Below are 13,472 nucleotides of genomic sequence, written 5' to 3' on the forward strand. Positions count from 1 at the left end.
TTCAAAAAAAATGGTATTGTTATACAAGGTCTCACCCTGAGCTGTTAAGAGTTAGGAATCCAATATGTGAAGTTGGGAGGCACACAGTTCAATCCGTAACACTAGCTACTCATGGTTCTATTTGGTTTCTGAAGTGTTTGGCCCCCTCTGCTCTGAAGGCTGAGGGCCCCTCTCTCTCCTGAACAACATAACCATATTTGTACATTCACTTGGAAAATCGACAAACTAAACTGGGATGGTATTTCTTTGAGCAATAACATGTACGTGTCACATAAGCATGTGTCTTTCCCAAATAGAACCAAAGCTTTGGAGGTAGCTATGTGACTATCTCACGCCATGCATGCTGCCTGGGATATATATCTTCGATATCTATTAATGATTTAATTTCAGGAAATTTGAGAGTTTAGTTTGGAGAAGTGAGCAGTGACCACGGAGATCATAGAAAATTATCTGCTCTTTATAGCTTTGGATGAAGGCTACCTTCTTTGCTTTTATTTGGAGGAGGAGTGCGTGCTTTACGAGATAGGTTCTTGTGTGTCATCTGTGCTAGCCTCAAACTTACAAGGATCCTTCAGCCTCAGCCTCCCGAGGGCTAGGATTATATCCTGGACTTCCGTGTCAAGGTTTCTGTGATGCCTTTGTTGGAGAGACTGTAAGAGAATATTTTCAAGTGGCCGTCATGAAACACTGGGAGCAAACCAAAGCAAAGGGGGAGAGAGAGCAAGAGGTAAAGCAGATCCCTGGATACTCAAATGAGTTAGTCCAGAAACGGAGTGAGGCTTGGCTGATGGCATTTCGACATCCCCACCTTTGCCACCGCCAGCCCTGTATACATCAGGGAGAGCCTGCTGCTTGAAGGGCTTATCAAGCTGACCCAGCCATCCTGAGTCAGAAACTGCCAACATCTTCCTGGGTGGCTTTGCATCGGCCTCTTCTTGCTTTCCCTTAGTCGTCGGCTGCCAAGCTCAGAGTCTCCAGTTACTTCCGCTCTGACAGTACACAGGTACATGATTAGACATAAAGGACTATTTGTGGGGTGGGTGTGTGTGTGTGTGTGTGTGTGTGTGTGTGTGTGTGTGTGTGTAGGGAAGCATTGCCTTCATAACACTGAAGGAGGGTCTTCGCGTACATTACAGGTTCTAGAACACCCAGTATCATCCCTCTGAGGAGGAATGCATCCAAGCCTTTCAGATGAGAGACTCGAACCAGATGCTATTCAAAACAAGCAAATACCCTCCTTTACACTAGAACAGTCTGAAACTTTCAGCACCAGTACTTCTGTCTACTTCATGTAGATCGATCACTGCTTAGTCCTTACTGCTCCCCGCACAAGTCTCTCCGGTGGCTATGAGACTTTACCACTTGTATGGGACATTCCTAGTCTCCAGTTCCGGTTTCTTTTGTTTCAACTTCATTTCTATCCCTCAGGCCTGGGCCGCACCAGCTGTCTCTTCCTGGTGCCGAGGCTGGGAGACACAGGAGGCTGCTCTAGCTTCGCCCCACCTTTTCCATAGGCGGGGCATTCCATGGCTCTTTTAGCTCAGTGACCCCCGCCATTTTCACACCCTCCCTCACGGATCCTAGGACCCAGGAATGGCTACCTCCTCTGTTGCCATTCTTGAATGCCTACCAAGTATTATGTTAATCTGCTGCTTTCGAACTGCAGCTGCTGCGTCCAGAGAAGGAAGAAAACCCTGGGGCCTCAGATGCTTCTGTGAGTGGGTTGCTCTCCCCTCTCAGAACTCAAGAGTGTGGGGTCAGGCTCACAGCCTTTCTGGAGCAGCTGGGGGTTATTTTCGAAGTAGGGGCATTAAAGAAACAACAAGTGCAGTTGTCCAGGACTTTCCTCCATACGGGACTGTACAGGAGGTCAGAGGTTAAGGAGGAGCTCGGTTAGCTGAGTCGGCTTCCTGGGAAAAGAGCGAGGTTGTCACGAGTCCGGCCCGCAGACTCTCTCAAAGTCCCTTTCTTTTCTCCTTCTCTCTCACCCTCTATGCTAATTCCCAAGAGGCTAATGGGTATGGATCGCCTCACTGTCAATCACAAAGCTGTTCAAAGAATACTTTCCGTTTGATTTTCAAGAATTCATTTGAGGGGCCGGAGAGATGATTTGGTAGTTACGAGTGCTTACTGCTTCCAGAGGACCCGGGTCCAGTTCCCAGAACACACATTGGGTGGGTAGCACTGACAGCTCCTGCTCCAGGAGGATCCAAACCCCTAGCTCACTCGAGCACCTACACTCAAGTGCACATGGTCACATGCATACGAATACATACGTGCACGTAATTAAAAATTACAAAAATAAATCTTAAAGAGAATGTATTTGAGATGATGACCTTCCTCCAATCTTATCTTATGTAGTGGACATAGTTCCGCTCCGTGTTCTAAATGAGGCCTCTAACCTTAATATGCAGCTACCGTTGCTCATTGGTAGATATGATACCTCTTTTGGGTTTCGTTAAGTTTGATCTGATTGGTTGGTTGATTTTTTTTTTTTTTTTTTTTTTTTTTTTTTTTTTTTTTGGTGGCTGTCCCGAAACTCACTTTTTAGACTAGGCTGGTCTCGAACTCACAAACATACACCTGGCTCTGCCTCCAGACTGCTGGGATTAAAATGCACCACCACCATGATCCCATTCTTTTGTATACTTGAATACCGTTGTGTGATCATTGGTATCAATACTATTAGATGGTAATTGCAATCTAAGCTGTATCTTATATTTGCATTGCAAGAAACAGAAAGAACTACAATTTGAAAAACTTAAAAGCTTTTAAGGAAAGGAAATTTTCCTATGAACCAGTACAGGAAAAGCTGCTTTAAAGTACTTTTAATGTTTGTATTCCTTCTTTGAGAATTTCGTCTAATATATTTTGATCATTTTCTTTCTCCTCCCCCAACACCTCCCAGATCCCCCTGGCTCCCTGCTAACCAACTTGATGTTCTTCTCTCTCTTAATTTGAAAAGCTAAAACAAAGCCATCATAGAGGCATAGCAACAAGCAAACATGGACTCCCATTTTGTTGGCCAACCACTCATGAGCGTAGTCGGGCTTGCCTTCAAATGCTCTGATCTATCCAGTGCCTCTCCATTGCAGAAGAGTGATTTTCATTCTTCCAGTGGCTGTTAATTTCAAACAGCTTCTAGGCTGGGGTGTGACTTTGCACTCTCTTCCCTTCCGTTGTGCTGGGATTTTGTCTAGCTTGAACTTAGGTGGGTCTCCTGTGTGCAGTCACAGTCCCATGAGTTCCTGTGTGCTTCAAGTCTCTTGTATCTAGAAAATGCTACCTTAAAATCATACTTGCTGCCAAAGGGCCAGAACCTGGTCCTGGCTTATCATTCTAAGCTACAAGGAAGGTTAGGTAGCAGTAATATGACCTTCCTTCGAGCTCTGTGAACCCATTTCAAGGCATGTTTCTAGAAAAGAAGGCGGAGATGGATAACAGAGGACCCGTCAACACAAAAAAAATTTTTTATGGGAGTAGATTTGGGAAAGCACTGATAGAACAAAGAATGGATGTTCCAGATGTGCAAACTAAAAGCTATTCCAAAAGCACAAAACATTCTTCAGATATAGAAGCAGAGAAAAATTTACACGTGTCACTAGTAAATGATATGTCTTTATATGTTAAGTCAACTGTGCAGAAGAAGGAATGTGTTGGGAAACTTTTAGAGCTGTTTCTGTAAATAGTGTGACTTGCTTTGGAATGCCTCACTCAGGATTGCTGTAATCCTCGGAGCTGTTAATTTGGTCAGTGACCTTGAGCAGATCAACCAGAAACTCAGATGTTGAAACCACTGCAGTCCCTAGAGCACCCGTTGCCAGCACTATGTCATTGCAGTGCTAGGAAATAGAGCCCCATGGGCTACCGAGCCTCTGGATCCCTTTACAGCAAAGTAAGCTACATAGTTGGACACTGAAGTCACAGCAGGCTGCGAGCTTGGTGTGTGTTTAGGAGCACAGAGGCATGGACAGGTGCAGGATGGAGATCTATCCCTAGACATAAGAAATCATCAAATGAAGTAAGAGGCATGGAGAAGAATTCAGGGTGCCCTCATAGGCCATCTGTCTCTTGACGGATTTCTGTGTCCACATAGCAGAAAGCAGAGTCTGCCTTTGGATGTTTGGGTTAACATTTAAAGTGAGATATAACACATTATGAATTTCGTTCTTTTTCGATATGTACAAAATAAATAATCTTGAAGAAAATAGTGCCGTTTGTTTCTCCTGGAGGTACTGAAGTATCACCATGTATAGCTTCTAGTTTGATCAGCGATACATGGACAAGAACGTAGTGTACTAATGGGGGTTTGCAGATATGTTAATGTATAAAAGTTATTATTTCAAAAGTTAATACATTTAAAACATTTTTAAGTTGGGGACTGAGGAGATGACTCGGTGGTTAAGAGGATTTGCTGCTCTTCCAGGGATTCTGGGTTCCCAGCATCCACAGGATGGCTCACAAACTGCTTGTAACTACATTCCAAGGACCCAACTTCCTTCTCTGTCCTCCTTGCACATCAGACATGCACATGGTGCACAGACTTCCATGCAGACAGCACCCAAACAAACAAAATAAAGTAAAATTTAAATTTAAGAATTCTAATTGTATTATCTAAAGCATAAAATGAAATATCAATCAAAAAGACCATTTTGCCAAAATCCCTTTATCTTGAATTATTCATGATCCCCCTTTTCAGTCCTGTCTTCCCTGGTCTGCTTGTTAAAGTAAGTTTTCTGTATTGCACTTTTAAATACTTTAATGTTATTTTTCATGAACAATTCTTAGACAGGGCAACTATTAAGAAGGCCAAATAATCTCAGGCAAAAGATGTAGGAAGATGTTGTATAAACACAGATATCTTCTCCAAGATACAGAATTTGTTTTCACACACAACTTAGAAGCCATTAAACTAGCTATTAAATAAATGTCTAGGAATTGAAGAGCCACTCAGTTTCCTTGTCTAATTTCACATTTTTTATACATTTAGCACTACCGAAGAACAAAATCTACTATAGCAAATGTAAAGGCAACATCTGTAGTTCAATTGGGAGATGTGTAGAAGAAAGCAGGTGGCAGCCTATGCTTACCTAGCTCAAAAGACCCTGACCATGGCACTAGACACCAAGCAAGAATGGTATTGGGGACCATGTACCTGGGGCAGTTCATAAAGAGGTACAAGAAATCATAATTTTGAATTCTGAAAATACAACAATTTGTTTTCCAATAATTGCACTTTGCTTACAAAGTTTTAAGTGGCCCCAAAATCCAATAAAGTAGTTAGTAAAACTGAGCTATTAAAACAAACTGGGAGCTGGAGAGATGGCTCAGCAGTTCAGAGTTCTGATTGCTTTTCCAGAGGTCCTGAGTCCAATTCCCAGCAACCGCATGGTGGCTGACAATTTTCTGTAATGGAATCTGATGCCCTCTTCTGGTGTGTCTGAAGACAGCGACAGTGAAGTCACAGACATACAGTAAATAAACTGAAGGGGAGGAAGAGAAAAACAAAACTATGGGCTGGAGAGATGGCTCAGCTGTGAATGGTTAGGTTTGCAACCAAAAATATAAGAAAAAGAAAACTACAACGGTTTCAATAATACCTTATCAGAAGCCAAAGAACAGAGTTTGTATAATCATATAAGTACATTTTTCTTTCGCTGAATACAATATTTAGTTTTAGGTTAAACAAAATAGTTTTATCAAATTATTCTTAAAGATTCGTACTAATATATTTCATGAAGTTTTTCCTTTATCTTGTTTTTGTTGTTTACAGATTAATAAGTATTTCTCTTGATGACTAAAGCTACCAGGCTGCTTGGTAATATTTGAAGCATGGTGGCTTTCTTCACTGGTCTGTAGTCTTCTGTGATGACCCGCAGTTACACGTATGTAGCCACTGTCAAGCCACCATGATCACATTTATGTATCCGTCATGATTGGAATTGTCGACAACCTGGACATGCTTTCATCAAGCGACCTTGCTTCCTTGTGTCACAAGGCCCAGCCTGCCCACCTTTACTTCAGTTTCTGTCCATTTTACAATTGCACTCAGAGCTGTGTATAGCAGGGGCAGATTCTGTTTCGTGCTGCGTTTCATCAGGCAGACGTGGCTCTCAGCTCAGGACATATTGCATGGTTGTTGTTGAAATGTCAGCCTAATACCTTTAATGTAGGTGGTTTTCTTCTAAAAGCGTTCTCTTCCATGCCTTATTTTTCTCTCTCCTGTTTGAATAATCTCTCATATTTCTGCTTTTCTCTGGGCATGGACTTTGGGAGAAGGACTTTCCAGTTTCCTACCTCGACTTACTGTTTTGGCTTAATCATGTTGGAAAGTGCTTTTGCTCTGAACTATCTTTCTCCATCCAGCAGATAGACCGGTACTGATTTCTCTGGAGTCCTCCCATCATTGTTTGGTGTCTTTCCATGCACCTTGGTGGCCCCATTCGCTTGCATGGTACCGTTTATGGCAACACTTAATGTTAAGGCACATCTTTGTGTTTTCTATACTTTCTCTCAATGTTCATGAACCCCTCTGGTGTTTTCTTTTTCTCACAGTTGACCAAACAATAACCATAGTGTTTATGATGCAACTGAATATGCCCGTGGCATAGTAACAGCCATAGAGGTCCATGGTGTAGCCTCTTATATTTGAAGATGTTCTCAAGTTTTGGGTCTTAGTTTCATGAATGATTTTCTATAGCCCCAAACACTAAAGACTTTTTACCTTTAATCATTCTTCACCTTGGCATACAAAATACTAGGTTCCATTGTGGCATTTTCATATGTCTATGTCATTATACTTTGTTAATGACACCCTCCACCCACAGCGAACTCTCCCAGACCTTTGCCCACTCTGGCTCATTCTGCTCCTACCCCCCATTAATATACTCTGATTCTTATCACATGTTCCTGATTACCCTACTTCCTACTTCCATAATTCCTGTTACAGTTTCATGACACCCACTTCCATACATAATTTTAAATCTAGGCTCTACACATAAGAGAAAGCATACAGTATTTGTCTTCCAGACTCTGGCAAATTTCACTTAATACAACTATCTCCAGTTCCACTCATCTGCCTGCAAATTAGTGATTTCATTTTTCTTCATGGCTGCAAAAAAATCCCATTATGATCAAGCATGGTGGTACTTACCATTCATTCTGCCACTTAGGATGCAAAGGCAGACATATCTCTGGGAGTTCAAACTAGCCTGATCTACATAGTGGGTTCCAGGCCAGGCAGTCCCATACAACAAGACCCTGTTTCAAATTTTTCCTTTATGCATGCATCTGTTGATAGCATCTACTATGGTTCTATTTCCTGCATATGGTGTATGATGTAACTATAAACAAAACCCTGCAAGTGTCTCTGCAATATGCTTACTTAGAGTCCTCAGGTATAACCCAAGCAATGGTTTCCATGGTGACTGCATAAGCTTACACTCACACCCAAGTGAGTCCCTCTTTCTCCACGTCTTCAGCAACATCTCCTGGCATTTGTTTTCTTGACTATAACCTTCTGACTGGGGTAAGAAAGAATCTCAAAGCAATTTTAATTTATATTTTCATAATGGCTAAAGATGCTAAATTTATCAGCCACTTGTGTTTCTTCTTTAGAGGACTGACTATTCAGTTTGTTGGCCTGTTTGTTGATTAGATGACATGGAGGGTTGATACTTAACTTTTGCAGCTCTCAATTTATTCTAGATACTCACCTCCTGTCTGACGTGTAGTTGACAGAGACTTTTCCCATCTAACTTTTTTATAACTTTTGCATTTCTTTGAAATTTATAGATCTATGGCAAGTGCATGCATGTGCTTAAGATTTGTACTGGCTTAAGTAAAATAACAAAGTATTTTTCAACACTGAAAATTGTGAAATTTTTTTCTTTAAAAGGGAAGTAGGCAACACATTTGCAAAACACAGAGTCTCATTTTTAGTGTACATGTTCACACTTTAGTGTCATTTTTTTTACCTGAATTTTCAGTTCCCATTGTCCCCTTTCCAGTTTCTGGAGCTCTTTCGTTGACTCCAACCAACCTGAACCTCATTTAATTCAGCCAGTCTTCCTTCTGGGGATACAAACTCTTACCCAAACGTTACTAAAATATCAGTGTGCTGGTTAGTTTAATTGTCATATTGACACAACCTAGAATCACATGGAAGGATATTTTAGTGAGAATCTCTCTAGATTGGGTTGGGATATTGCCATATCTGTGGGAAATGTAGGGATACCCAGTTTACTATGGGCAGCACCATTCTCTAGTCAGGGGCCTCAGAACAAGTGTAAGAGAAGGGGAAGCTAGCGGGCAACAAAAATGGGATGTGTTTATTCTCTCTCTACTCTTAACTATGGATGTAATAGGGGCTTCCTGCCTTGACTTCCCTGAAAAGATGGACTGTAATTGGGAATCACAAAACAAACTAACAAACACTTTCTCCCTTAAGTTGCTTTTAGTTGGGGTGTCTTATCGTAGTGACAGAAATCAAGCTAGGACAGTAAGTTATGTTTTAAATATGCACTTATACTCAGCATCAGAAAGCAAGGACCAAGATGGAAAAAACCAGTTCTACAAAGCTATTCACTAATAGACTGAGTTGGAATTATTATTGGAGCAATTGAGGTATAAGAATTCCTTTGAAAACTAATAATATGGCCCAAATTTAATATGGCCCAATGAATCTAAATCTCTCAAATTCAATTGAATAACCATTTATGTGTGTATGTGTGAGTGTGCGTGTGTGAGAGTGTGTAAGTGTGTGTGAGGGTGTGTGAGTGTGTAAGTGTGTGAGTGTGTGTGAGCGTGTGAGCGTGTGTGTGTGTGTGTGTGTGTGTGTGTGTGTGTGTCTACTTGCTACCAACTACTTAGTCTCCCTTTACATTCTCTGGATACATCTATCCCTATTATACTATCCTCAAGGGCATTTCCCCTACATGTATATACTTATGCACAGAGTTCTTCAGGAAGTAAGTCATTTATAAATGGAATAAAATGCTCAATAAGAACAAGAAACAAAGCAAACCTCAAGGAATAACTGAGAATAATTATTCTCTGTAGAATGAAATAAAATCCTTTTTAAAGCGACTGGGTTGTGGTTATGAATCTGTTCCTCCCAGCACACAGGTGGCTGATGATCAGCTTTTCTTCTTCCTCATTGTGTTACATCTTTATGGAACTTAGCCTTTTGCTCACCATGGGAATGAAACGCCTGAGCTGTCCCTTCTTCTGGAGAGGAACCTGTAACTTTCACATCATGGGCTGTAGAGCCAACATGAAAAGGCACTGATACCCCCAAGACCTTGTCTGTTGGGAAATTATTACAGTTTGACCCTGGGAAGGAAGGTTCATGTCAGGCCATTTGGGAGAGATGCTTAGTTGACAAAAGGCCAGTGGAATAAATGATGTACAGCCCATGACTTAGCACTGCCTGAGTTTTGTAGTGAGGAAAACAGAATGTTCAACTGTGTACCTTCAAAGACATTCTCAAGACATCATCAAATAAATCTGCAAGTGAACAATGTGTGTTTCCAAAGGCCATGCGAGGAAGGATCAACTGAATGGCCTTCTGGGATGTTAAGACAACCAAGCGCAGGCTGGATTCTTCAAAGGTTACATAGCTCGCTGGACTCAGGACAGGGGCTTCCCTCTCCTTCATAATCTGCCTCAGCTACGTAAGTTCACTTCCTTCTTTGATCTTAAGTTTCTTTCTTTATTTGGTCTTAGGTTACATTTTAAATAAAAATATAAATCCAAGCATAATAGCTTGTGTCTGTAATCCTCACGTTTGGGAGGCTGAAGTAGGAGGATGACTGTGAGGTGAAGGACGATGTGAAGTTAAGTGACTATCCCTGCCAATCTCTGCCACAGAAGTAGAACCCGGTGGCTGTTGTGTTCCGTTGGCATCATGGTTGGGTACGACTCTTAGTTACCTTCCTCAGTTGGAAGCTCGTATGGTGCCTTCTGGTACCATGAAAGCTAGTCCTGAAAACACATATACAAGTAACAAACATACAGACTAAGCAGGCTGTATTTAAGAATACATAGGTACATACATATATGTATAAAATAACACTTCATGAGAAAGGAGGCTATGAATTTGAAAGAGAACAAGGAAGGGTATATGGGAGGGTTTGGCAGGGGAAGGAAATTATTTCTTTGGCTAATTTAGGCTGGGCTCAGCTGAGTACTTTTGACTTTTGTTGGGCTCCCCCAGAACCTGCAGTCAGGAGCAAGTAGTCTGTCTCTGTGATGGCTCCTGTGTTTCTCGTCCACCAAACAGCTGTATGGTTTTGATCACTTGGTAGTTTTGAGAGTAAAAAAGTAAGGGGGGATGTAGAGAGACAGAGAGACAGAAAAACAAAATCAGAGAGAAGAGAGGATGGAGATGGGGAGGAAGGAAGGAAGGAAGGAAGAAAGAGAGAGAGAGAGAGAGAGAGAGAAAGAAAGAAAGAAAGAAAGAAAGAAAGAAAGAAAGAAAGAAAGAAAGAAAGAAAGCCAGCCTTTGAGGCCTAGACTCAGAACTGGCATAGTTGTTTTCTGTCCACAGGATGTCACAAAGGCCCACTCAGATATGTAGGAGAAGAGTTGAGAAGCCCCATGACAAAGGCCATATGTATGAGGAGCAAAGAATTAGTATCTGTGTTAGAAATTGACTACAACTAAGTATTAATTGTGTCATTTATTTCTTTATATTTGGTTTCATGGGACAATAACTTTAAGGTGATTTATAGCAAACCCAAGCACACTGATAACAGAAAAATATGCATAAACTTTTATGACTTGAGGTAAAAGTAACATAAATTTGGCAAATCAGGTTTCATATAATCAAGGTAGTAACAGTAAAATCTTTGTGGAGCTTTGAAAACTTTAAGGCATCAGGCTTAAGCCCAAATCCTGTTAAACAGCATGGTGATACCCAGAAAAGCAAAAGAACTTCTAAAACATCACCAAGACAGCATGTATTGGGTTCAGTAAAGAGGTAGAATCAATAATAGAACCACTTGGGTCCAGTCTTTCCATTGAGCTTTTACTGCTGTAACCACTTCATCTGATGTTCTGATGGTGCAGAGAAATGGGCTCTTGTAGACCATCCTAAGTGAGATACTGGAGTCTGAATTGAGCCTGTGCAGACTTTCTCCTCCAAATGGAGCTGATTATGCTTTTTATATGCAATGTAAGTCAGGGCTAAGTTGGTTTTTCTTTTTTTTTCGGAGCTGGGGACCAAACCCAGGGCCTTGCGCTTGCTAAGCAAGCGCTCTACCACTGAGCTAAATCCCCAACCCTACTAAGTTGGTTTTGATCATTAACATCACCTCCTTCCTTCTGATACTTCATCCTAATATGAATAACTAGCTCACCTTTAGAGAGGCACTGCTTCCTAGATATATTTCTTGATCTCTCCTACATGGATGGCCAATATAGCACAACCTACTCATGGAGTTAATGAATATTATGAATCAGGGTCCTATGTAAAGTTTCCAGGAAGAGTTTCCAAATCTAATTTAATGTGGCTTCCCAGTGCATGGAAGAAACCTTCCAGTCAGTCTTTTATCTTCTTGGCTCTCCAGGTAATTTTAGCACTTATGGATACTAGGAGTATGTTAAAGTGTAGCAGCTCCCTTAGAAATATCGGAGAGATGTCCCTTTGCTAAACCAAACCAGAGGCCTATGGAAATTACATTACCCTCTGTTATGGTGAAAACATAGAAGGCGACAAAGGCAGAAGGCAGGTAATTGAGTCATTCCTCTGTTCTTAGCTACATTCTAGGGACTGGGCATGTGAAAAAAGTTCTGACTTTTATGGAAATGACCCATGATTTTCATCATCCAGATCACCATTTCCATCTCTGCATACACAGGAGAATAACTAATATGCAATTAGGTACACAAAGATACCTTCAGACAATGATATATGGTGGTTTTTTTTTTAACCAGCAGGGGTTGTACTAGAGTGACTGAGGGACATGAGGCATCCACTACTTTAATGGGGAACCACAAGAGACGTCACTGGTAATGGGGACTTACTTGAACTGAGACCTAAATCAACTAGAGGACATAACCGGTACAGGTAGAAGTACAGATGAAGCAAGACCCTGAGGTTAGGCCATGCCGAAGACATACAAGAAACTAGAAAGACTGCGAATGGAATGGCCACCCCGGGGGAAAGAGGGAAAGGATGAAGCGGATGGGAGTTTTTGGGAAAAGATTAAAGAATTGGAAGATTTAAACAAGAGAATAAAATAATCAGTTTTATACAGATAAGCATAATTGTGGGGGACCTTCTTGGAGCACATTTAATAATCTTTTATTTCATCAAGGGAACTCAGTGTTTTCCTGTGTTCTGATGGGGAGATAATGATGATAAGTATGCCCCAATTCCAGCCAGAACGTAGGATGGCAAGACTTCCAAGATACACTGTGGTGATTATTTTTATGACATCAGAGAACACTGATGTTGTTTTGTTTTAGGAACATCTTAAAGAGAGTTATTGATATAAGGAAGACATTTTTAGAAAACCCAAAGATAAGAGCTTGGTGTGGAAGAGGAAAATCTTATGCAAATGCACACACGTCACCCTGAGTTTTGATGGTAGCATTTGAGGATAGCTGTTTGAATGTAACTTCTTTTTTTTTTTTTCTTTTTTCTTTTTTTCGGAGCTGGGGACCGAACCCAGGGCCTTGCGCTTGCTAGGCAAGCGCTCTACCACTGAGCTAAATCCCCAACCCCTTGAATGTAACTTCTATTGGTAACTGGCTCCTTGGTTCAAATACACAGGGGCTGTAAGTACTTTCTGTAATTGAATCCAATCTTGAATATGCTCAGCTCACTCATAGGTGATGGAAACATCTTAAATGAAACATTCTTTAAAATATGCTGGAGAGAAGACAACAGTGCCTAAGTGACAACAGACTCTACTTTGTCATGGAGTAAGTCCAGCCTTGTGTTGCTACACAAGGATCTATCGATAATTATATTTGATGAGACACAGTGGAAAGAGTCCCTGAGGTCTCAGCCTGCTCTGCCTTCCATTATTGATTAAGAAATCGGAGAGTGATCTGTTAGACATTGACTTGTAGACCTATAGAGTATTTATGATGTATTTGTGCTATTTCTGTGTTGCTAAATAAGCTGTCCTGCTGCAAAATGGGTCAGCTATGAAAATATGAATATTCATCAGAAATTATTGTGGTGGAATTTCCAGGGACCAAACCACAGACAGCACTAAGCATTATCCAAATGTGGAGAAACAAGAATATCTGTTGAGAGGAACTCAAAATGGTGGTCCCTTCAGAAGGTAGTTTGACAGTTTCTTTAAACCCAGATGATATAAAGGTTATACTTCTTAATTATTCATAGCCACACAAAAATCTACACAGGAGTATTTATAGCAGCTTTACTTGTAATTGCCAAAACCTGGAAGAACCAGAATGCTCTTTGATAAAAGGTGAAAGGATAAACTGTGCTTCAC

At 41.1% G+C, this 13,472-nt stretch overlaps 1 long non-coding RNA gene across 4 annotated transcripts in view; it reads left to right on the plus strand.

The window, feature by feature from the left end:
- Window positions 1-754: 754 nt before the first annotated feature.
- Window positions 755-13,472, plus strand: part of LOC102556051 (uncharacterized) — a 77,037-nt gene continuing 64,319 nt past the window's right edge. Inside the window, exon 1 of one of the 4 annotated variants that reach the window (XR_015673823.1) lies at window positions 755-1,003. This is a non-coding gene — a long non-coding RNA (uncharacterized LOC102556051). The remainder of the gene's footprint in view (window positions 1,004-13,472) is intronic. The other 3 variants (XR_015673821.1, XR_015673825.1, XR_015673827.1) reach the window with 3 other exon arrangements.

This window comes from Rattus norvegicus, chromosome 2 (assembly GCF_021556685.1).
Source record: "Rattus norvegicus strain SHRSP/BbbUtx chromosome 2, alternate assembly SHRSP_T2T, whole genome shotgun sequence".
In the NCBI taxonomy this organism is placed as follows: Eukaryota; Metazoa; Chordata; class Mammalia; order Rodentia; family Muridae; genus Rattus; species Rattus norvegicus.